This window comes from Aegilops tauschii, chromosome 2 (assembly GCF_002575655.3).
Source record: "Aegilops tauschii subsp. strangulata cultivar AL8/78 chromosome 2, Aet v6.0, whole genome shotgun sequence".
Lineage (NCBI taxonomy): Eukaryota > Viridiplantae > Streptophyta > Magnoliopsida > Poales > Poaceae > Aegilops > Aegilops tauschii.
The window spans coordinates 261,038,119-261,062,075 of NC_053036.3; the positions used below are offsets into that span (position 1 = coordinate 261,038,119).

Sequence of the window (23,957 nt, forward strand, 5' to 3'; positions counted from 1 at the left end):
TTGTGTAACAAATTTGAAACATGAGGTGTTCTTTGATTGTCCTCCTTATGAGTGGCGGTCGGGGACGAGCGCTGGTCTTTTCCTACCAATCTATCCCCCTAGGAGCATGCGTGTAGTGCTTGGTTTTTGATGACTTGTAGATTTTTGCAATAACTATGTGAGTTCTTTATGACTAATGTTGAGTCCATGGATTATACGCACTCTCACCCTTCCATCATTGCTAGCCTCTTCGGTACCGTGCATTGCCCTTTCTCACCTTGAGAGTCGGCGCAAACTTCGCCGGTGCATGCAAACCCCATGATACGATATGCTCTATCACACATAAACCTCCTTATATCTTCCTCAAAACAGCCACCATACCTACCTATTATGGCATTTCCATAGCCATTCCGAGATATATTGCCATGCAACTTTCCACCGTTCTGTTTATTATGAAACGTTTCATCATTGTCATATTGCCTTGCATGATCATGTAGTTGACATCGTATTTGTGGCAAAGCCACCATGCATATTATTCATACATGTCACTCTTGATTCATTGCCCATCCCGGTACACCGCCGGAGGCATTCATATAGAGTCATACTTTGTTCTAGTATCGACTTGTAACCATTGAGTTGTAAATAAATAGAAGTGTGATTATCATCATTCATAGAGCATTGTCCCAAAAAAAGAGAAAGGCCAAATAAAAAAAAGGGAAAGGTCCAAAAAAAGAGAAAATATAAAGAAAGGACAATGCTACTATCCTCTTTTCCACACATGTGCTTCAAAGTAGCACCATGATTTTTATGATAGAGAGTCTCTTGTTTTGTCACTTTCATATACTAGTGGTAATTTTTCATTATAGAACTTGGCTTGTATATTCCAACAATGGGCTTCCTCAAATGCCCTAGGTCTTCGTGAGAAAGCAAGTTGGATGCGCACCCACTTAGTTTCTTTTGTTGACCTTTCATACATTCATAGCTCTAGTGCATCCGTTGCATGGCAATCCCTACTCCTTGCATTGACATCAATCGATGGGCATCTCCCTAGCTCGTTGATTAGCCGCGTCAATGTGAGACTTTCTCCTTTATTGTCTTCTCCACATAACCCCCATCATCATATTCTATTCCACCCATAGTGCTATATCCATGGCTCACGCTCATATATTGCGTCAAAGTTGAAAAAAGTTTGAGATTACTAAAGTATGAAACAATTGATTGGCTTGTCATCGGGGTTGTGCTTGATGAGAGCATTCTTGTGTGACAAAAATGGAGCATGACCAAACTATATGATTTTGTAGGGATGAACTTTCTTTGGCCATGTTATTTTGAGAAGACATAATTGCTTAGTTAGTATGCTTGAAGTATTATTACTTTTATGTCAATATTAAACTTTTATCTTGAATCTTTCAGATCTGAATATTCATACCACAAATAAGAGAATTACATTGAAAATTATGCTAAGTAGCATTCCACATCAAAAATTCTGTTTTTATCATTTACCTACTCGAGGACAAGCAGGAATTAAGCTTGGGGATGCTTGATACGTCTCCAACGTATCTATAATTTTTTATTGTTCCATGCTATATTACATTCTGTTTTGGATGTTTAATGGGCTTTATTATACACTTTTATATTATTTTTGGGACTAACCTATTAACCGGAGGCCCAGCCCAAATTGCTGTTTTTTTTGCCTATTTCAGTGTTTCAAAGGAAAGGAATATCAAACGGAGTCCAAACGGAATGAAACCTTCGGGAACGTGATTTTTGGAACAAACGTGATCTAGAGGACTTGGAGTGGACGTCAAGCAATCAACGAGGAGGCCACGAGGCAGGGGGCGCGCCTACCCACCCTGGACGCGCCCTGTGGGCCCCTCGTAGCTCCACCGACCTACTTCTTCCTCCTATATATACCTGTGTACCCCCAAACCATCAGCAGAGGAGCCAAAACTCTATTTCCACCGCTGCAACCTTCTGTACCCGTGAGATCCCATCTTGGGGCCTTTTCCGGCGCTCCGCCTGAGGGGGCATCGATCACGGAGGGCTTCTACATCAACACCGTGGCCTCTCCGATGATGTGTGAGTAGTTTACCTCAAACCTTCGGGTCCATAGTTATTAGCTAGATGGCTTCTTCTCTCTCTTTGGATCTCAATACAACGTTCTCCTCGATTCTCTTGGAGATCTATTTGATGTAACTCTTCTTTTTGTGGTGTGTTTGTCGAGATCCGATGAATTTTGGGTTTATGATCAAGATTATCTATGAACAATATTTGAATCTCCTCTGAATTCTTTTATGTATGATTGGTTACCTTTGCAAGTCTCTTCGAATTATCAGTTTGGTTTGGCCTACTAGATTGATCTTTCTTGCAATGGGAGAAGTGCTTAGCTTTGGGTTCAATCTTGCGGTGCTCGATCCCAGTGAAAGTAGGGGAAACGACACGTATTGTATTGTTGCCATCGAGGATAAAAATATGGGGTTTATATCATATTGCATGAGTTTATCTCTCTACATCATGTCATCTTGCTTAAAGCGTTATTCTGTTCTTATGAACTTAATACTCTAGATGCATGCTGGATAGCGGTCGATGTGTGGAGTAATAGTAGTAGATGCAGGCAGGAGTCGGTCTACTTGTCACGGACGTGATGCCTATATACATGATCATACCTAGATATTCTCATAAATATGCTCAATTCTATCAATTGCTCGACAGTAATTCGTTTACCCACCATAATACGTATGCTATCTTGAGAGAAGCCACTAGTGAAACCTATGGCCCCCGGGTCTATTTTCCATCATATTAATCTCCCAAAAACTAGCTATTTCTGGCGCCGTTTATTTGCTTTCTTTAATTGTACTCTTTACCATAAAAATACCAAAAATATTATCTTATCATCTCTATTAGATCTCACTCTCGTAAGTGACCGTGAAGGGATTGACAACCCCTTTATCGCGTTGGTTGCGAGGTTCTTATTTGTTTGTTGTAGGTGCGTGGGACTCGAGCATGGTATCCTACTGGATTGATACCTTGGTTCTCAAAAACTGAGGGAAATACTTACGCTACTTTACTGCATCACCCTTTCCTCTTCAAGGGAAAACCAACGCAGTGCTCAAGAGGTAGCAGTAATACACAGTATTGCCTAATAAACTCCGAAACCCTTTCGGTGACCCCAAAACGCTTCCGGTTCCTCTCGAAACTATTTCAAATATTAATGAAGCAATTCCACAAATAAATCCCATCTCCGTCCACAGTGTTGAGCTCCGGGAGCCGCTCAGATGACTCCGGCGTTAACTGGGACGCTTTCCTCCACAAGGAAGCCGGCGATGAGGACGAGCTCGCCCTCTGTATCGTGTTGCAGCGCCCATGGGTGGACACAGGGGAGGCAGTTCTGGATCTAATCCATCACCTGTCGCCAACCGGCGCAAAAACGACGCTAGAGCTGGCCCTTCCCGCCTCACACGTAGCTCCACATGGGCTGCTCAATCCGCACTGCCCCTCAATCGACCACCTCCTCCGCCGAAAGATGCTCCTCAAGGGCAATGGTGGGTTCTAGTGCCTGCTCCACCGGCACCACGGGCACACATGCCGGAGTCGGAGGTGCGTGCCGCCCGTCGTGAAAGGAAGTGGGCAAGAGAGAGGGTGGCCGCATCAAATGTCGTCACGTAGTCTTCCCGCCGCCGACGCAGGTTGCCGACAGTGCTCGACAAGGAGGAGCGTCTCCTCGCGTGGGTGTACCGTCGGTCACTAACAATGATGAAGGCGGATGCTCGCCAGCTCCGGAGGAAGAACACCAAGGCACTTTGGCTAGGCATTAAGCAGTCCGAGCGCGAGGTGGCAGAGGCAGCGGCAGAGGCGGTGAGGGTGGCCAAGCTCAAGAAGAAGCAGGACCGGGCTGTCTGACGGCTGACGGGCTACATCATCATTTTCTCTTCTTCCGATGACTCCAACTCTGACGGCTTCGATGACCCACCTCGTTTCCTCGACTCCTACAGCAGTGCCGGTGACCGAAAGGGCAAAGGGCCAGCGAGGAAGTGGTGAATCTCCATCATCTCTGTCTTTAATTTCAAGTATTTAGTAATTAGTTTAAACATTTCTGTCATTTATGTGGATTATTGTCAGGACCCCGATTCCAAGTCACATCGATCTAGCCGGTAACACCTCATATCACTTTGCGGCCTCACGCACGGTATTCCCACGGGTGTCGCCTTACCATGGCCTGGGACCGTTTGCGTCTTTTGGCTCACGTATATGATAGTGTCGCTAGCATCCATATGACGGAGAACCCGGGCCGACATGACTAGTGTGACCCCAAAGTGGCACTAACTTACGGGGACAGGCATACATGAATCAACATCGAGCATGTCGGTCAGCAGCGTGCGAATCCGGGCTGTAGCACTGGGCTAACAGGACTCCGGTGAACCGGGCTGTAGTAGGCTAGGCAGGACTCCGGATGTCACCGCGTGACATTTCCCCGAAGGGACAGACACAGGAACGAAGTGAATCACATGCCGGCCAGTCAAGTGTTCCGGAGCAGTAGTGCTGGGCTAGCAGGACTCCGGTAAACCGGGCTGTAGCGGACTACTATGGCTCATGGAAGCACAAGACTACATTTCCCCATAAGAGAGGCTACTAAGGATAAACAACTAGGTTGTCGGATCCCACACATACCAAGCATTTCAATCATACACACAATATGCTCGATATGTGCAAATACAACGTGGCATCACAACAAGACTCTACGACTCAGAGTATTTATTCATTAGGCTCCGGAGAGCGAGATATTACAAACATGGGTCTCATGACCCAACATTCAGAGCATACAAGCAGCAAGCACATGCGGAAGCTTAACTTGTCTGAGTACAGACAACTACAAAAGAAAAAGGCTGCGAAGCCTGACTATCTACCAGATCCTGCCGAGGGCACAAGATCGTAGCTGAGGTATCAAACTAAACGTCGAAGTCCACACGGAACTACTAGCGAGACTGACGTCTCTCTGCAAAACATAAAATAAGCAAACGTGAGTACAAATGTACCCAGCAAGACTTACATTAGAACTATCTACATATGCATCGGTATCAACCAAGGGGGTGGTGGAGTTTAACTGCAGCAAGCCAGCTTTGACTCGGTGGCTATCCTGAACTACGACTGCAAGTAACTCTTTTGAGGTGGCGCACACGAGTCCACATATTCACCATATCAATACACCACTATGGATCCGCTCTCGTCTCCCTACGAGAAGGCCATCCATAGTACTCACGCTTATCTTGCGAGTTTTAGAGTATCCACTTTCCCTTGTCTGTGAACTGTTATAGGCAACCCAGAAGTCCTTTACCGCGGACACGGCTATTCGAATAGATCATATTAACCCTGCAGGGGTTTACTTCGTCACATACGCTCTCGCCACTTACCACCATGTACACGTCGTGTACCTTGGCAACCTTCAAGCGGAAGCCTAGCGAGGGAGTCGGCCACGACCTGACTAACCACACAAGTCTCTCGTCCAGGTTTATCGCCTATTCGGGTTCCATCCGCAAGGAGATCCGGCCGGGGTGTCGCTCACGGCCCCAAATGATGTGTGCAGGGTTCCCAAGCCCACCTTGACGGATTGATCTACGCGTGGTACACCGTGCCACGGTGCCTAGTCTGTCCCAAGCCCACCTGTACCGGGTACCACTTGGTAGACTAATAACACTACCTACAAACACCAGAAACTAGTTGCAACTCCTGGACAGAGATCAGGTTGATTAATAAGTCGAGAGGGGCACTTAAGCATTCCAATGCATGGTAGTACCTGTTTCATGGATCACAAACACCGAACTCAGTTCCTGAGGACGGCTGCAATGAGACAACTCACCATGTACTCCTACATGGCCTCTCACCGCTACCTTTACCAAATCGTGTTCACACACTTAGCTCTCAACAGTAGGACATGTCCACCACATTACAATTCATCCCCGATGAATCAGACCCAACTCAACTCTAAGCAGTAGCAGGCATGACAACAAGCATGAATGAGTAGGCACATCAGGGCTCAAAAAACTCCTACTCATGCTAGTGGGTTTCATTTATTTACTGTGGCAATGACAGGTCATGCAGAGGAAAGGGGTTCAACTACCGCAGCATGTAACAGATGAATCATTGTTGTCCTAATGCAATAAAAGAGAGCAGGAGCGAGAGAGTGGGATTGTATCGGAATGAACAAGGGGGCATTGCTTGCCTGGCACTTCTGAAGATAGCATTGAGTCTTCATTAGTGTCAACGATCACAACGCTGGAACATCGTCTACCGAGAGGGGACAAATACCGGCAACAGAGAAGAAATACAATCAATGCAATGCACAATATGATGCATGATCATGACATGGCAATATGAATGTGTTTTGGGATAATGCAAGCTAGAACAGATTGAGATGAGTCCATTTGAACCAAAGATTCAAATGCAAACCCATTTTATAGAGTCATATAAGTGCATTATGTTGCTTCATCTAAACAGCATGGTTAGGTTGCTCTAACATGCATGAAACCACTACAGATGGATAGATTGGATTTTTCTGATCATTTTTCATATATAAATCTTTTCATTCTGAGCTATAGATTATTTTCTATGATTTTTAGAAGTTTATAGGATTTTCTGGAATACCTGAATTATTTTTAATCCAGAAAATGATTTTCTGCGTCAGCCTGACGTCAGTGTGACGTCAGCAGGTCAACTGACCCTGTCTAGGTCAAACCTGACGTGGGGGTCCTACCTGTCATTGACACGCTGGCTAAACAGTGATTAATTAAACCTAACAAAACTAATTAGCAGGCACTAGGGCCCACTGTTAGTGACTCTAGTTGATTAATTAGGCGCTAATGACGGTGGCACGTCATCATCGCCGGACTCTGGCCGGCGGCGACCATTCCGCACGGCGGAGCTGCAGCTCGGCGGCGCTAGGGGCTGCGGTTAGGTGCGGTGCGACCACCAGGAGGGAGCCCATGCTCGTCCGCATCCAACGGAGTAGGCAGCAGCGGCTGGGGTGCACTATACTCGCCTGAGACGAGCTCGCGGCGGCGGCCGAAGCTCGGGTGAGCTTGGGCGGTGGCTGTAGGGCACATAGGAAGGATCTGGTGGTGGCTACGGCTCCTGGAGAGGTGAGGAGGATGACGACGCGTGCGGCAGCGGCTGGTTCGGGCTCTGGCCACAGCGGCGCCATGGCCGGCGACACGGAGCTCTCGGCTTGGGTGGCTAGGCTGGCTAGAGGAGGGGATTGACTGCGGGGAGAGGGGGAAACGCTCGGGGGCTCACAGCAGTGCCGTAGGGATGGCCAGCGTGCTCGGGGAAGCCCTGTGGACGACGAATCGGCGGCGACGATCTCCGGTGCTCGACGGTGAACACGACGATGCCGGCGACGTTTTCGGGGCTTCTGGCGTTGGGAGGCTCGGTGAGGAGGAAGAGAGGAACGAGGCAGAGCTCGTGGGCAGCTCCAGGGGGCGTGGGAGAGGTGGTGGCCATGGCTACGGCGAGCGGCGGCGGCGAACGCGCTCGGTGGTGCTGCGGGAGAGAGCAGAGGAGGGGGAGGGGGTCGAGGGAGAGAGCGAGGGTGTCGAGAGGGAGTGCGTGGCACTCGGGGCTGGCTCTAGAAGCGGCGGAAGCAGGAGGTGGCTCGGGCGCATGCCCGCGCGCGGTGGCCACACGCATCGCGTCCTTCTGGCGCGAGGTGGGAGACGGTGGCACCTCTGGTGGGCTGGGCCAGGTAAGTGGGCCGCCAGGTAGGTTTGGGGCCAGGTAGGTTTCCTGTTGCCTTTATTTTTCTTTCTATTTTCTATTTCTTTTGCTCTGTTTTGATTTAGTAATAATACTAAACCATTTTATAAAATCCTGGAAATAATTATGGGTGACTTCTGAATTATTCCAGTGACCCTTAACAATTTCCAACATTTTTGGAGCATCTGAAATATATATAGCATTCAAATAGCTCCAATTCAAATATGTTTGAATTAATTCAAAGACCATAAATGCCTTGGAAAAATGTGCGTGACCTCTGGTAAAGGTTTTAACCTTTTTCCATAAACAATGAACATTTTTGAAGGGCATTTTGGGTTTAATGAAAATATTTTTATTTTGAACCTAGTTGAATTCATTTGGTGCTCGGGTTTGGTCACCCCAATTCAAATTCATTTGAATTAAACATGATGACATGAATGCTTTCATGCAATTAACTACAAGCAATTCTAGGGCTGTGACAACTCACCCCCACTAAACAAAAATCTCGTCCCGAGATTTAAGCGTAGGGTAAGATGAAAGGGGAACGCAAAGTAACATAATCTTCATGATCCAATTGTTCTTCTCAAAGATGTTGATTCATTGCATCATCTTGATCTTGACATCTTTTCTTTCGAGAGCTTCATCCAACTATGATGACGGAAGAGAGGGAAACTCTACAGGATTGATCTTCTCGAAGATCGAGCTATACAAGATCAACTCGCGGAATGAGATGTTGAAACATCTCGAGTTGAGACACAAAACACATCGAGAGGGATGGAAGAGCAAACGATGAGATTTGATTTGGTGGGCAACAATCCCACGCTTAGGTAGGATGGTGCATGGTTTCAAAGTAGCGAGGAGATAGTTGCCACGATTCCATAACGGGGCACCTTAGGGAAGGTGGCTCGTAGAAATATCCCTTAAGTGGCAAAAAGAATTACTTTTGATTCAGAGATCATTGAAACTCTTCGTACCAGCGTAAGGCAATTTACAAATGATCGTTTGAAAGAATTCAAAAGAATGGCACACTCAATTTGGAAAGGAAACTATGGTTATAGAGCAACTCGGCAAATGGAAGGCACATTCCAGTTGATACCAAGGATATAACCTAGTGACTGAGCGTGCTTTCAAGAACTTGAGCATTTCCATATTCATCAAGGTTTTACCAACATCCGTGCCGAGGATCCTGGCAACACATCATACCAAGGTTCTGGTTCAGCTGACAACATACTAAAGTAGTAGAAACTGAATTGAGGCCTGGAACCAACAATCCTATAAGTCTCTATCATAGTAAATCGTCATCCTAATAGAAAGATGAGAAGCCTAGTTCTTAATCCCCGTAGAAAAGAAGAGGTTGACTCAAATCAGAAGGCATAAGGTAAAGGAGTAAAAAGAGCCTTACGTTCCCTTCCACAATCAATTCCCTTATATAACTAAAGCATTTATACACTCAACTTCGACCAGTTTGGCTTGGTAATCCTACAGGCAGTCAGGCTCTGATACCAAAGCTGTCAGGACCCCGATTCCAAGCCACATCGATCTAGCCGGTAACACCTCATATCACTTTGCGGCCTCACACATGGTATTCCCACGGGTGTCGCCTTACCATGGCCCGGGACCGTTTGCGTCTTTTGGCTCACGTATATGATAGTGTCGCTAGCATCCATATGACGGAGAACCCGGGCCGACATGACTAGTCGTGAACCCAAAGTGGCACTAACTTACGGGGACAGGCATACATGAATCAACATTGAGCATGTCAGTCAGCAGCGTGCGAATCTGGGCTGTAGCACGGGCTAACAGGACTCCGGTGAACCGGGCTGTAGCAGGCTAGGCAGGACTCCGGATGTCACCGCGTGACATTTCCCCGAAGGGACAGACACAGGAACAAAGTGAATCACATGCCGGCCAGTCAAGTGTTCCGGAGCAGTAGTGCTGGGCTAGCAGGACTCCGGTAAACCGGGCTGTAGCGGACTACTATGGCTCATGGAAGCACAAGACTACATTTCCCCATAAGAGAGGCTACCAAGGATAAACAACTAGGTTGTCGGATCCCACACATACCAAGCATTTCAATCATACACACAATATGCTCGATATGTGCAAATACAACGTGGCATCACAACAAGACTCTACGACTCAGAGTATTTATTCATTAGGCTCCGGAGAGCGAGATATTACAAACATGGGTCTCATGACCCAACATTCAGAGCATACAAGCAACAAGCACATGCGGAAGCTTAACTTGTCTGAGTACAGACAACTACAAAAGAAAAAGGCTGCGAAGCCTGACTATCTACCAGATCCTACCGAGGGCATAAGATCGTAGCTGAGGTATCAAGCTAAACGTCGAAGTCCACACGGAACTACTAGCGAGACTGATGTCTCTCTGCAAAACATAAAATAAGCAAACGTGAGTACAAATGTACCCAGCAAGACTTACATCAGAACTATCTACATATGCATCGGTATCAACCAAGGGGGTGGTGGAGTTTAACTGCAGGAAGCCAGCTTTGACTCGATGGCTATCCTGAACTACGACTGCAAGTAACTCTTTTGAGGTGGCGCACACGAGTCCACATATTCACCATATCAATACACCACTATGGATCCGCTCTCGTCTCCCTACGAGAAGGCCATCCATAGTACTCACGCTTATCTTGCGAGTTTTAGAGTATCCACTTTCCCTTGTCTATGAACTGTTATAGGCAACCCAGAAGTCCTTTACCGCGGACACGGCTATTCGAATAGATCATATTAACCCTGCAGGGGTGTACTTCATCACACACGCTCTCGCCACTTACCACCATGTACACGTCGTGTACCTCAGCAACCTTCAAGCGGAAGCCTGGCGAGGGAGTCGGCCACGACCTGACTAACCACACAAGTCTCTCGTCCAGGTTTATCGCCTATTCAGGTTCCATCCGCAAGGAGATCCGGCCGGGGTGTCGCTCACAGCCCCAAACGATGTGTGCAGGGTTCCCAAGCCCACCTCGACGGATGGATCTATGCTTGGTACACCATGCCACGGTGCCTAGTCTGTCCCAAGCCCACCTGTACCGGGTACCACTTGGTAGACTAATAACACTACCTACAAACACCAGAAACTAGTTGCAACTCCTGGACAGAGATCAGGTTGATTAATAAGTCGAGAGGGGCACTTAAGCATTCCAATGCATGGTAGTAGTTGTTTCATGGATCACAAACACAGAACTCAGTTCCTGAGGACAGCTGCAATGAGACAACCCACCATGTACTCCTACATGGCCTCTCACCACTACCTTTACCAAATCGTGTTCACACACTTAGCTCTCAACAGTAGGACATGTTCACCACATTACAATTCATCCCCGATGAATCAGACCTGACTCAACTCTAAGCAGTAGCAGGCATGACAACAAGCATGAATGAGTAGGCACATCAGGGCTCAAACAACTCCTACTCATGCTAGTGGGTTTCATCTATTTACTGTGGCAATGACAGGTCATGCAGAGGAAAGGGGTTCAACTACCGCAGCATGTAACAGATGAATCGTTGTTGTCCTAATGCAATAAAAGAGAGCAGGAGCGAGAGAGTGGGATTGTATCTGAATGAACAAGGGGGTTTTGCTTGCCTGGCACTTCTGAAGATAGCATTGAGTCTTCATTAGTGTCAATGATCACAACGCCAGAACATCGTCTACCGAGAGGGGACAAATACCGGCAACAGAGAAGAAATACAATCAATGCAATGCACAATATGATGCATGATCATGACATGGCAATATGAATGTGTTTTGGGCTAATGCAAGCTAGAACAGATTGAGATGAGTCCATTTGAACCAAAGATTCAAATGCAAACCCATTTTATAGAGTCATATAAGTGCATTATGTTGCTTCATCTGAACAGCATGGTTAGGTTGCTCTAACATGCATGAAACCAGTAGAGATGGATAGATTGGATTTTTCTGATCATTTTTCATATATAAATCTTTTCATTCTGAGCTATAGATTATTTTCTATGATTTTTAGAAGTTTATAGGATTTTCTGGAATTCCTGAATTATTTTTAATCCAGAAAATGATTTTCTGCGTCAGCCTGACGTCAGTGTGACGTCAGCAGGTCAACTGACCCTGTCTAGGTCAAACCTGACGTGGGGGTCCTACCTGTCATTCACACGGTGGCTAAACAGTGATTAATTAAACCTAACAAAACTAATTAGCAGGCACTACGGCCCACTGTCAGTGACTCTAGGTGATTAATTAGGCGCTAATGATGGTGCCACGTCATCATCGTCGGACTCAGGCCGGCGGTGACCATTCCGCACGACGGAGCTGCAGCTAGGTGCGGTGCGACCACCAGGAGGGAGCCCATGCTTGTCCGCATCCAACGGAGTAGGCAGCAGCGGCTGGGGTGCACTATACTCGCCGGAGACGAGCTCGCGGCGGCGGCCGAAGCTCGGGTGAGCTCGGGCGGTGGCTGTAGGGCACATGGGAAGGATCTGGTGGTGGCTACGGCTTCTAGAGAGGTGAGGAGGATGACGACGCATGCGGGAGCGGCTGGTTCGGGCTCTGGCCATGGCGGTGCCATGGCCGGCGACACGGAGCTCTCGGCTCGGGTGGCTAGGCTGGCTAGAGGAGGGGATTGACTGCGGGGAGAGGGGGGAAATGCTCGGGGGCTCACAGCGGTGCTGTAGGGATGGCCAGCGTGCTCGGGGAAGCCCTGTGGACGACAAATCGGCGGCGACGATCTCCGGTGCCCGACGGTGAACACGACGATGTCGGCGACGTTTTCGGGGCTTCTGGCGTTGGGAGGCTCGGTGAGGAGGAAGAGAGGAACGAGGCAGAGCTCGTGGGCAGCTCCAGGGGGCGTGGGAGAGGTGGTGGCCATGGCTACGGCGAGCGGCGGCGGCGAACGCGCTCGGTGGTGCTGCGGGAGAGAGCAGAGGAGGGGGAGGGGGAACCAGGGAGAGAGCGAGGGTGTCAAGAGGGAGTGCGTGGCACTCGGGGCTGGCTCCAGAAGCGGCGGAAGCAGGAGGTGGCTCGGGCGCGTGCCCGCGCGCGGTGGCCACACGCCTCGCGTCCTTCTGGCGCGAGGTGGGAGACGGTGGCAGCTCTGGTGGGCTGGGCCAGGTAAGTGGGCCGCCAGGTAGGTTTGGGGCCAGGTAGGTTTCCTGTTGCCTTTATTTTTCTTTCTATTTTCTATTTCTTTTGCTCTGTTTTGATTTAGTAATAATACTAAACCATTTCATAAAATCCTGGAAATAATTATGGGTGACTTCTGAATTATTCTAGTGACCCTTAACAATTTCCAACATTTTTGGAGCATCTGAAATATATATAGCATTCAAATAGCTCCAATTCAAATATGTTTGAATTAATTCAAAGACCATAAATGCCTTGGAAAAATGTGCATGACCTCTGGTAAAGGTTTTAACCTTTTTCCATAAACAATGAACATTTTTGAAGGGCATTTTGGGTTTAATGAAAATATTTTTATTTTGAACCTAGTTGAATTCATTTGGTGCTAGGGTTTGGTCATCCCCAATTCAAATTCATTTGAATTAAACATGATGACATGAATGCTTTCATGCAATTAACTACAAGCAATTCTAGGGCTGTGACAATTATGTGAACTGTGGCAGCCTTTTGGAGACCCGTTGGTGATCTTTTGCGATCGAAATGCGCATTTCTATGTCCATTTTTGTCGGGGTACACAAATAGGGGTGTTCATTTCCCCTGACTTGTGCACGGACAAAAAAGCCTCCTGCCCCGTTGACCAGGGCTTGCCGGGGGAACAACTGCCTCAATATAGCCGAACCCGTCAGTACAAGCCCAGTCAAGTCCATGCAAGGCCGAGCCAGAGAAGCCGCTCTTCCTGAGATCAAGGAGCGTATCAGGAAGACAAGCCAACATACAAGGAAAATATTCCAAGGGAACTGTTCTTTGCTGATCAGACGAGGCCGGTAAGGGTGATGCAGTAGATAAGAGCAGGAACAAGTCGCACCACCCCCGTCTCCGGGACGGCCGAAGACCGAAGCACACACCCCTCCAAGAAGGCCCGACAAGCCCTGCCCCCGACAGGCACAGTCCAGTTACCACCGCTCCACTGCACCACAACGCCAGTCACTTAATCGATGCGGTGTCGAGCCCCGCAGGTGACTAAGTGGCACTCACTAAACACGTGGCAGTTTGCTGGAAGATAGATCACACCCATTTGACACCCGTCCAGGGGCGTGTCAAGATGATAAGCATATGTTGGCTAAGCAGCGATATAAGCTTGCCGGGGATGCACCCCCGCACGCCACCTAAGGTAGCATTTATGGCATTTTGTCCTAAGTGCCATAGTTAGGTATGATAGCACTGTTGGCTATCTAATCACAAGCTAATGTCAGTTTTTGCCACTATGGTTACCACTTGAGCTATAAAAGGAGGTCCAAGGCAACCTAGAGAAGGAGGCAAATCTTCTCACACTTGTACTCACGTAGCAGCTCTCCCCGAGGCCACCTTGCTGGGTTTGAGCGTTGCGTGTCGTCGTGTTCCTCCATCCAATCCACCAAAGCAGGAGGAGGGTTTTACGCTTCTTAGCGGCCCGAACCTGGGTAAAACCACCAGAGTCTCGTCGTCGTGCTGCCTCATGGCCTCCGCACTTTGTGCAACGTGATCTCCCCTGCCGAGCCACAAGGGGCCTATGGCCCCATAGGTGATCGTGTCCGCCCACGACATGTGACACGTTTGGCTCATGCCCCAAACAGTGCACAGACACACGTCGAAGAAGTGTTATCCATGCAGTTTTGGTCATGATGACCCGTCAATCCCACGTCGACTCCATGTAATTACCGCAGGTCATGGGGTCATGGAATAGTAGCCATTAGTGAGTAATGCGCGTGCAAACACGGTACCTTCCCAAAAAAGATAGCGAAGAGCCAGCCCCCGTGCATGTTCCCAATAAAAAGGCAACGCGAAGGGGCGATGCTGATTCGCATTTGTTTCTTCTCCCTTCATCTTCCTCCTCAAGCCAAAAAAACCGCCTTCGCCACCATTATCCACCCGGAACTCTGCTAGATCTTTTGCTTCTCCTGTGAGTCCAAGAGATGGGGCGAAACACGGGCATCGTAAAGCAGAAGCAGGCGGCCGCCCCCACGGATCCCACGGCGAAGGAGAGGAGGAGGAAAGCAGAAGAACTGGATAGGCGGCGATAGGAGGATGTGGTTTTCTCCCCGTCATACATGGATGGCAATACCTTAATCGCAAGGTATGCCTATATGTGGGGGAGGAAACTAGGAATGGGCATGGCAAGCCCAAAGTTCTGACGGAGGGGACCAAGATTCCATCAAATTCGTACCGCTTCTTCTGCACATACTTTCTTGGCGGCCTCTCTTCCCCCTTCTCCGACTTCTTTTGCGCCATGATGATAGTGTATGGGTTTCACCTCCTGGACTTCACGCCCAATGCCATGGCGTGCATGGCAAGCTTCGTCCACTTGTGCAAGAATTTCGTTGGCATCGTCCCCAGTGTTGATTTGTTCGGGCACTTCTTCTTCCCACGGATAGAAGATAAATCTCATCGCTTGGGGAACATAAGTTGGATTCCCACGGGGCAAGAAGGAAGATTGGGATTATCTCCCTGGACAGCACTGCGGTAAATGGGAGGAATGGAGGGTTGACTGGTTTTGGATCAAGGACAAAGAGGCCCCTGAGTTCTGCTCGACGCGGACTGGATGCGTCACACGCGGGAGCGACTGGAACATGTTGGGCCTCACTGACGATAGGCTCCGCCCGGCGCTGAACAGGATCGCCCGTCTCAAAGCTGCCGGGCTGACCATTGAACTTGTGGGGGCCGGCTTCCTCCGGCGCCGCATTGCACCGCTGCAGAAGAGGGACAGGTTTGCTTGGGAATACAAGAATTCTGCCGACAGGATGTGACTGTACCTAGGCCCCGCCAACAACCTGATAGTGTATGTGTTAACGTATTCCTTTTGTATAGATGACTTTGTATAGGCATATGATCACCTACCGGATATGTACTGATTCGGCTAGGGATTCTCTTGATCTACCTTGATGATCAAGCATTGTAATCTATATATATGGATGATCAAGCATATGATCACCTACGAGAGGTGTGCATAACACAAATATACGTGTTTACTTGGTATCAGACAAACCCTTCGATCCGGCCTCTCCTACGCTCGACACCCTGCAGCCCCAATTCGATCTTGCCACCATCCAACCCCAAGTCGACTACTCCAGGCACCGCGGCAGCTACCAACTCCACCCTCTCCTCCCCATCCATGCCTGCCACCATGCACGCCACCTCCGACACCCTCATCACCACTGCCATGCCTGTCTCCACCTCCTCTACGATCCAGGTCGCCAGTGTACGCACGCATGTACCCGTGACGCTCGACCTACAGGCATCCAACTTCACCAAGTGCGGATGCTCATTCGCATTCTTCTTGGCAAGTACGACTTGCTTCCTCACGTCAACACCATCACCATGGCGGCGGACCGCACACTGGAATGGACTCGCGAGGACTATGTCGTCCGGTCATGGCTCTACAGGTCCATGTCTGACGAGATCCTCGACATCATCATGGCCGAGGACCAAACGGCGCAGGAGGCATGGACGCTCATCACAAACCTCTTTCTTGACAATCAGATGACCCGCGTTGTCTACCTCGAGGCGGAATTCCACGGTCTTGTACAAGGCGATCTCTCCATCACCGCCTACTGCCATCACCTCAAGGCTCTCTCGGACACCCTCGGCAACGCCAGCACCCTCGTCTCTGACCAAACCCTCGTCCTCAACTGCCTCCATGGACTCAACCCGCGCTTCGCCGACATCACCACCATTGTCACCATGCAGAGCCCCCTACCGTCGTTCACCCAGACACGCTCCCTTCTCACTTTGCGCGAGACACAGCTCGCAAACTCCTCAGCGATGGGCAACCTGACCGTGCTCTATGGTGGTGGCCCATCCCAACGCACTGGTGGTTCCGGTGGTTCCCATGGCGCTGCTAGCTCCAACTCCTCCGGCCAGTACCGTGTTGATGGCACCCGGAATAACTCCGGCGGCAACCGCAATGGTGGCAATTGTCACAAGAAGAAGAAGAACAGCAGAAATAAAAACATCGGCGGCCCCTCATCCGTTGGCCCGTGGGTCTGCTTCAACCCTCTCACGGGTCAGCAGCTGCAGGCATCTCCGATGGCTAGGTAGAACACCAGGGTTGGCCTCCAAGGCCCGCAACCCCCGGCACTCCCGCCGGCGCAAGATTTCACGTCTTTGGCTCCTCTCCATGGATAGGCGTTCAGCACCAAATAGCCGCCGATTTCCGGCTATCGAGGCACTCCGTCATGGGACTGCACCACGCTGATGGCCGCCCTCAACAACGCCGCCACCCCCTCGCCTGTTGGTGAGTAGGTCATGGATTCCGGAGCCACCGCACATATGGCCTCCGACCCCAGTATGCTTCAACACCTAGCTCCTTCTAATTCTTCTTCTGTCATTACCGTGGGCAATGGCTCCACCATGCCCATACCACACATTGGTCACACGTCCATACCAACCTCCGCTCGCACACTATTGCTTAACAATGTCCTGCTTGTTCCTCACATTGTCAAAAATTTACTCTCTGTTCGTCGTTTCACTATTGACAATCTTTGTTCGATTGAATTTGAACCGTTCAGATTTTCTGTGAAGGATCTTCGCACCAGGGTCGTGATCCTTTGTTGCAATAGCCAAGGAGATCTCTACATCTTCCCATCGTCTGTCATCAATCACCACGCCCATGGACTCCTCGCCACCACCACCACCGAGCTTTGGCATCGCCGCTTAGGACATCCAGGACGTGACGCCATGTCCCAACTTCATAAACAGTCTTTTATTTCTTGTAATAAGGCAGCTATATGTATTTGTCATGCTTGTCATCTTGGCAAGCACGTACGGTTGCCATTTGCTAGGTCATCTTCAATAAGCGTCGAACCTTTTAATTGATACACTGTGATCTTTGGACCTCTCCGGTTTTGAGTAATTTAGGCTTTAAATATTACCTCATTATTGTTGACGATTTTTCACATTTTATGTGGACTTTTTCTCTCCATGAAAAGTCTGACACCGCTGCCATTCTGCTCAACTTTGTCGCGTATGTTCGCACACAATTTTCTCGTCCCCTCGTTGCCATGCAAGCCAACAATGGCATCGAGTTTATCAACTCCATAGTCACCACCTTCTTCTCCTCTAACGGCATTCACCTTCGTCTCTCGTGCCCCTACACTTGGTTGAACGCGCCATTCATACAATCAATGGCGTGGTCCAGAGCCTTCTGTTTCAGTCATCCATGCCGCCATCTTATTGGGCAGAGGCCCTTGCAACTGCTACCCACCTCGTCAACATACGCCCTTCCCAAGCCATAGACTTAGTCATACCCTATATTCGCTTATACGACTCTCCACCGGATTACGCAACTCTTCGTGTTTTCGGTTGTCTATAATACCACGATCAATCTTCCACCACCAAGGACAAACTCTCTCCTCGAGCTATCGCGTGTGTGTTTCTTGGCTATCCTAGTCAATACAAGGGCTATCGCTGTCTCGACCTTACCACCCGACGAGTCATCATTTCTCGTCACGTCACTTTCGACGAACATGTCTTTCCTTTTAGTCGTATCCATGATCACCCAAAAACTACACTCGCCGATCTAGATCTCCTTCTACACCTAGCGGCCACACATCATGAACCGACCCACACCCAACCCGTTAGGCATGCACAACCCATTTGCATGCATATCCGTCACCCACCATGCATGATGGGGCTCCACTCACCCCTACGTCGGCCCGTGCCAACTCTCTAGACCTGCATGCAGCCCCGTCTCCAGCCATGCACAATGTCTCTCCGCCTCCCACGGTGTCACCACCGCCCACCAGCCCGCCATTGCACTCGCTCGCCACTCCACCTGGCCCGACAGCCTCCCCTTCTCTCACGGTCGACCCATCCTCCTCTCCTTCCCCCGTGTCTCCCGACTTGTCACCGCATGTCATCATTCACCGCCCGCCGTCGCCGGGTAACACACACACTATGCTCACACGTGCCAAACAGGGGCTCTTCCAACCCACAGATCGTCTAAACATCACGGCATCCCACTCCACTCCCTCTCCCATTCCCAAAATATTCCGGGGTGCTCTCCATAACCCTCACTGGCATCGCGCCATGCTCGAGGAATTTGATGCTCTTGTTGCTAACAGAACTTGGTCGCTTGTTCCTCGACCTTCTTGCGCTCATGTTTTTGATGGAAATATGCCCTAGAGGCAATAATAAAATGGTTATTATTATATTTCCTAAATCATGGTAAAGGTTTATTATTCATGCTAGAATTGTATTGGCCAGAAACTTAAATACATGTGTGGATACATAAACAAATACCGTGTCCCTAGTAAGCCTCTACTAGACTAGCTCGTTGATCAAAGATAGTTAAGGTTTCCTTACCATAGACATGTGTTGTCATTTGATAACGGGATCACATCATGAGGAGAATGATGTGATGGACAAGACCCATCTGTTATCTTAGCATATTGATCGTTCAGTTTATTGCTATTGCTTTCTTAATGTCAAATACATATTCCATCGACTATGAGATTATGCAACTCCCAGATAGCGGAGGAATACCTTGTGTGATATCAAACGTCACAACGTAACTGGGTGATCATAAATATGCTCTACAGGTATCTCCGAAGGTGTTTGTTGAGTTGGCATAGATCGAGATTAGGATTTGTCACTCCGAGTATCGGAGAGGTATCTCTGGGCCCTCTTGGTAATACACATCATAAGAATCCTTGCAAGCAAAGTGACAAATGATTTAGTTGCAAGATGATGTATTACGGAACGAGTAAAGAGACTTGCCGGTAACGAGATTGAACTAGGTATGAAGATACCGACAATCAAATCTCGGGCAAGAAAGAATTACGTATGTTGTCATAAGGTTAGACCGATAAAGATCTTCGTAGAATATGTAGGAGCAAATATTGGGATCTAGGTTCCGCTATTGGTTATGGACCAGAGAGGTGTCCTGGTCATGTCTACATAGTTCTCAAACCCGTAGGGTCCGCACGCTTAATGTTCCTTGACGATATAACGTTATATGAGTTATATGATTTGGTGACCGAATGTTGTTCAAAGTCCCGGATGAGATCACGGACATGACGAGGAGTCTCTAAATGGTCGAGAGGTAAAGATTGATATATAGGACGATGGTATTCGGACACCGGAAGAGTTTCGGAGTGCACCAGATAGTCATCAGGTCGCCGGAAGGGGTTCGGGACACCCCCGGTAAGTGTATGGGCCTAATGGGCAAAAGGAGGGGACCGACCAGCCCACTAGGGGGCTGGCGCACCCCTCTCCTTTGCAGGACGGCCCTAGGGGAAGGAAAGAGGAGGGGTGGCGCCTCTTGCCTTTCCCTCCTCGGGAGAGAAAGGAAAGGGGGGGCGCCTCCTCTTCTTACCTTCCTCCCGCAGTCATATATGGAAAGGGGGGCGCGGTTTGGGGAAGTCCCCGAGTAGGATTCGGCCCTACTTGGGAGCCCCTTGGCCTCTCCCCTCTCCCCCACCTATATATATGTGGGAGGGGGCGCCTAGCACAACCACAACATTGCTTTGGCCGTGTGCGGCGCTCCCCTCCACCGTTTACACCCTCGGTCATATTTTCGTAGTGCTTAGGCGAAGCCCTAAAGAGATAGCTTCACCATCACCACGCCGTCATGCTACCGGAACTCATCCACTACCTCGTCGTCTTGCTGGATCAAGAAGCGGAGGACGTCACCAAGCTGAATGTGTGCTGAACGCGGAGGTGCCGCACGTTCGGTACTCGATAGATTGGAATGCGAAGAAGTTGAACTACATCAACCGTGTTGTCAAACGTTTCCGCTTACAGTCTACGAGGGCACATAGACACACTCTCCCCTCTCGTTGCTATGCATCTCCATGGATAGATCTTGTGTGTGTGTAGAATTTTTTTGTTTTCCATGCAACGTTTCCCAACAGTGGTATCAGAGCCAGGTCTATGCGTAGATGATATGCACGAGTAGAGCACAAAGAGTTATAGGCGGTGATAGTCATATTGCTTCCCACCAACGTCTTATTTTGATTCGGCGGTATTGTGGGATGAAGCAGCCCAGACCAGCCTTACATGTCCACGCACATGCACTACAAAAAACACCACTTCCGTGATGATACATATTTGTCACAGTAGGTCACATTTTCTGTCATGCATGTACATCGATGACAATTTTATGACAGAATCAAGATAGTCATACCTGCACTGTCGTAGAACTGTTCCATGACATTACCATAATTATCATCACAGAAGTGTCCACTTTCATGATGATAAATCGTGCATCATAGAAGTGCCTTCGTCAAGGGTAACCGACACGTGGCATCCACCGTAATGGGTCGCCGTTAAGCTATCGGGTTCTGGTTTGGATCCGATAACCCGTTAACAGCCCATACCAATGGGGATTTTCCACGTGTAAAATTCTCATTCGCCGACAGATCCACGTGTCGGCCGAGCGTTCGGACAGTTGTCATCCACCGAATGCACAGGACACGCCTATGATGCGTCGACACGTGTCTCAGCCCAACAGTGGCCCATTCAGGTTAAAAGGCTGGGCCTGTCAAAATAAGCGGGCCGGCCCATTAGCGGCCTACTTGAGTTAGGCCCATTCGCAAGCACGGCCTATACAAATTACGCACAATCGGCCCTTCAAAGGCCCATTCTAGATTTGACAATTTACAGCCCATCGTCAGTTCCAGCCCGTTAATGGCTCGCTACATCTTTGGGCCCAATTACGGCCCGAGCTTCTTTTGGCCTGTTAGCAGCCCATCGTCAGTTCCAGCCCGTTAACGGCCCGGAATGTATTTCGATCTTTTCTCGACCCATTCTGCAGTTGGGCCAACTTCCAGCCTGTTGTGACTTTAGTCCTGTCCTCGGCCAATTCGGCAAATGGGCCAATTCTTAGCCCATTTTGTCTTTTGGCCTGTTAACGGCCCGCACAACAGTTATACCTTCGGCTGTGCAACCTAATTTTGGGTCCATTAGCGGCTCACATTCCGCAGGGCAAAATTTCAGCCCGACGCGATCGGCCTGTTAAAAGCCTAGTTTGCAAATTGGCCCTCCTCTGGCCCAAAACACTTTCGGCCTCTTACTGGCCCGTAAAATAAAAGGACCAAGACAAAATTGACATTTATTTCGGCCTGTTAGAGGCCCGTGGGCCATTTCCATTTATACGGCCCTATCGAGCTTTCGGCATGTTAACGGCCTGCTAAGAGCCATTGTTACGGTGGGCCACATCATTTGGGATCCACTAAAATATTATTTTGACCAGCCCAATTAAGGCCCTTTTTGACTACACATGTTTGTTCGTTCGGATGGCGTCCAAGAAATTTTTGGGCGTGTTGGCCCCCGTTTCAACGCTATAGCATATTCAAAGAATTATCTTACTCTATACTATCTCCTCTAAAAAACATACACTATACAATAAAGAGAATAAGGCATAGAAACGTAGAATAATCCTACACTATACAATAAAGAAACTACAACCGATTATACCCACTGGGCATTATAGTTCGGCACTAGTGATAATAAAGCGTACACAAACAGCAAATTACATACACTGGGCAAATAAAACTCATACATCATGGACGCGCATCAACAGAACTTACCATTTGAACTATAATCTCTTTAGAAAATAGGATTATTAGTTAACTTACCATTTGAACTTATCGTTCGGATTCAGATAGCACAAATTTCAGTCTGCAAAATCTCCAATTCCTTCATGGTTACCTCAGTGTCTCGTTTCGTTTTTTGACTCCTGCATCTAATACCTACAAGTCCAGTCTCAACTTGTTGATTGCACGTTGAGAATCGTGTACACGTTGTCTTTCCACCTCTAGTTGATGCTCGAGAACATCAGCACATTCCAATTCCAATCCATAATCATGTACACATTGTCTTGCCACCTCTAGTTGATGCTCGCAAATCTTTGTGTTGATGTCACTTCATCTTGAAATGTTTCTATAAGTACACATGACTAGGGCAAAAAAATAGTTACAACAGTGAAGCGAGCGAGATAGACTATTTTGTACATGGAAAAACAGGACTAACAATAATGTTACATTTCATGAAGCATAAGCAGGTGATATTTCAAAAATATAAAAATGGTAGTGTGTGCAGCCCGCATACAGAAATCTCTCTTAGCTCACCAGAGGAGCATGATGTTGGGGCCAAATCCAAAACACAAACAGGTTACAAATTTAGACAGCATGTTGCGTATAAGTAAGCAAGAAGTTGGCCATTCTGTAGCTCAATTAAAGTCTTAGGGAGCATAATGAACATCAGAGGGATTCATACAAACCTACTACAGCAAGCAAAACAGTGCAATCATTAGCCTAGTATAAACTAGATTGTGAGCCTCATGCAGTAATAGTTGGTTAATAGACTTCCAAGCTTCATGCACACTTCACCAGAGTAATTAAATGGTAAGGGCTTTAATTATGTCAACTAATAGTTATACAAGTACCCAACATCAGGCATCATTGTTTGAGCATCTCATTAACTGAGGACAAATAAAGCAATTGAAAAGAGCAATTTAACTATGCCTGAAACAAACAAGCAATTGAACTGTTGAGTTGGCAGCATGCATACATGCACGCCTCGATAACATCCATGGCCTAGCTACATTTACTATATAAAGGACAAGTAATGTAATATTGTTTGCCACCTATGAAGTATCTCGACTAGTATGTAGTCAATATCCTAGTAATGATAGGGAGGCTAATGGTGTGAATATGTGTTTGGTTATGACATTTATGACATCGGAAACTCTACCATGGCAGGAAGCAGTTTCACACTATTCACTACTATAAGATGTTTTAGATATTTAAAAGTAGACTACATCCGTAATGAGTGAACAGACACATTAAAATGTGTTTACATACATCTGATTTACAAAAAAGTTAGAACATCATATAGCACTGGTGCGCGTCGGTCCTAAACAAATGGTTTTTTACCCCTTTCCGCGACGGCATTTGGAACCGTCGCCAAGTGAGTGTGTGCGATAGGGTGTCCTTCCCACACGACCCAAAAATCATCGGGGATAGGCCCTCCTGGGACCCAGGCTGGGGCCGTGTGCGATCGGGCAAGGCATCGAAACCCAATCATTACCGTAGGTATGTACATCCCACACGGTGAATCCCAGAAATCATTTCCG

The 23,957-nt window shown here is 48.3% G+C and overlaps 1 pseudogene; it reads left to right on the forward strand.

The window, feature by feature from the left end:
• The first annotated feature begins 10,898 nt into the window (after nt 1-10,898).
• LOC109754100 (uncharacterized) lies at nt 10,899-17,439 on the forward strand (annotated as a pseudogene).
• The last annotated feature ends 6,518 nt before the right edge of the window (nt 17,440-23,957 follow it).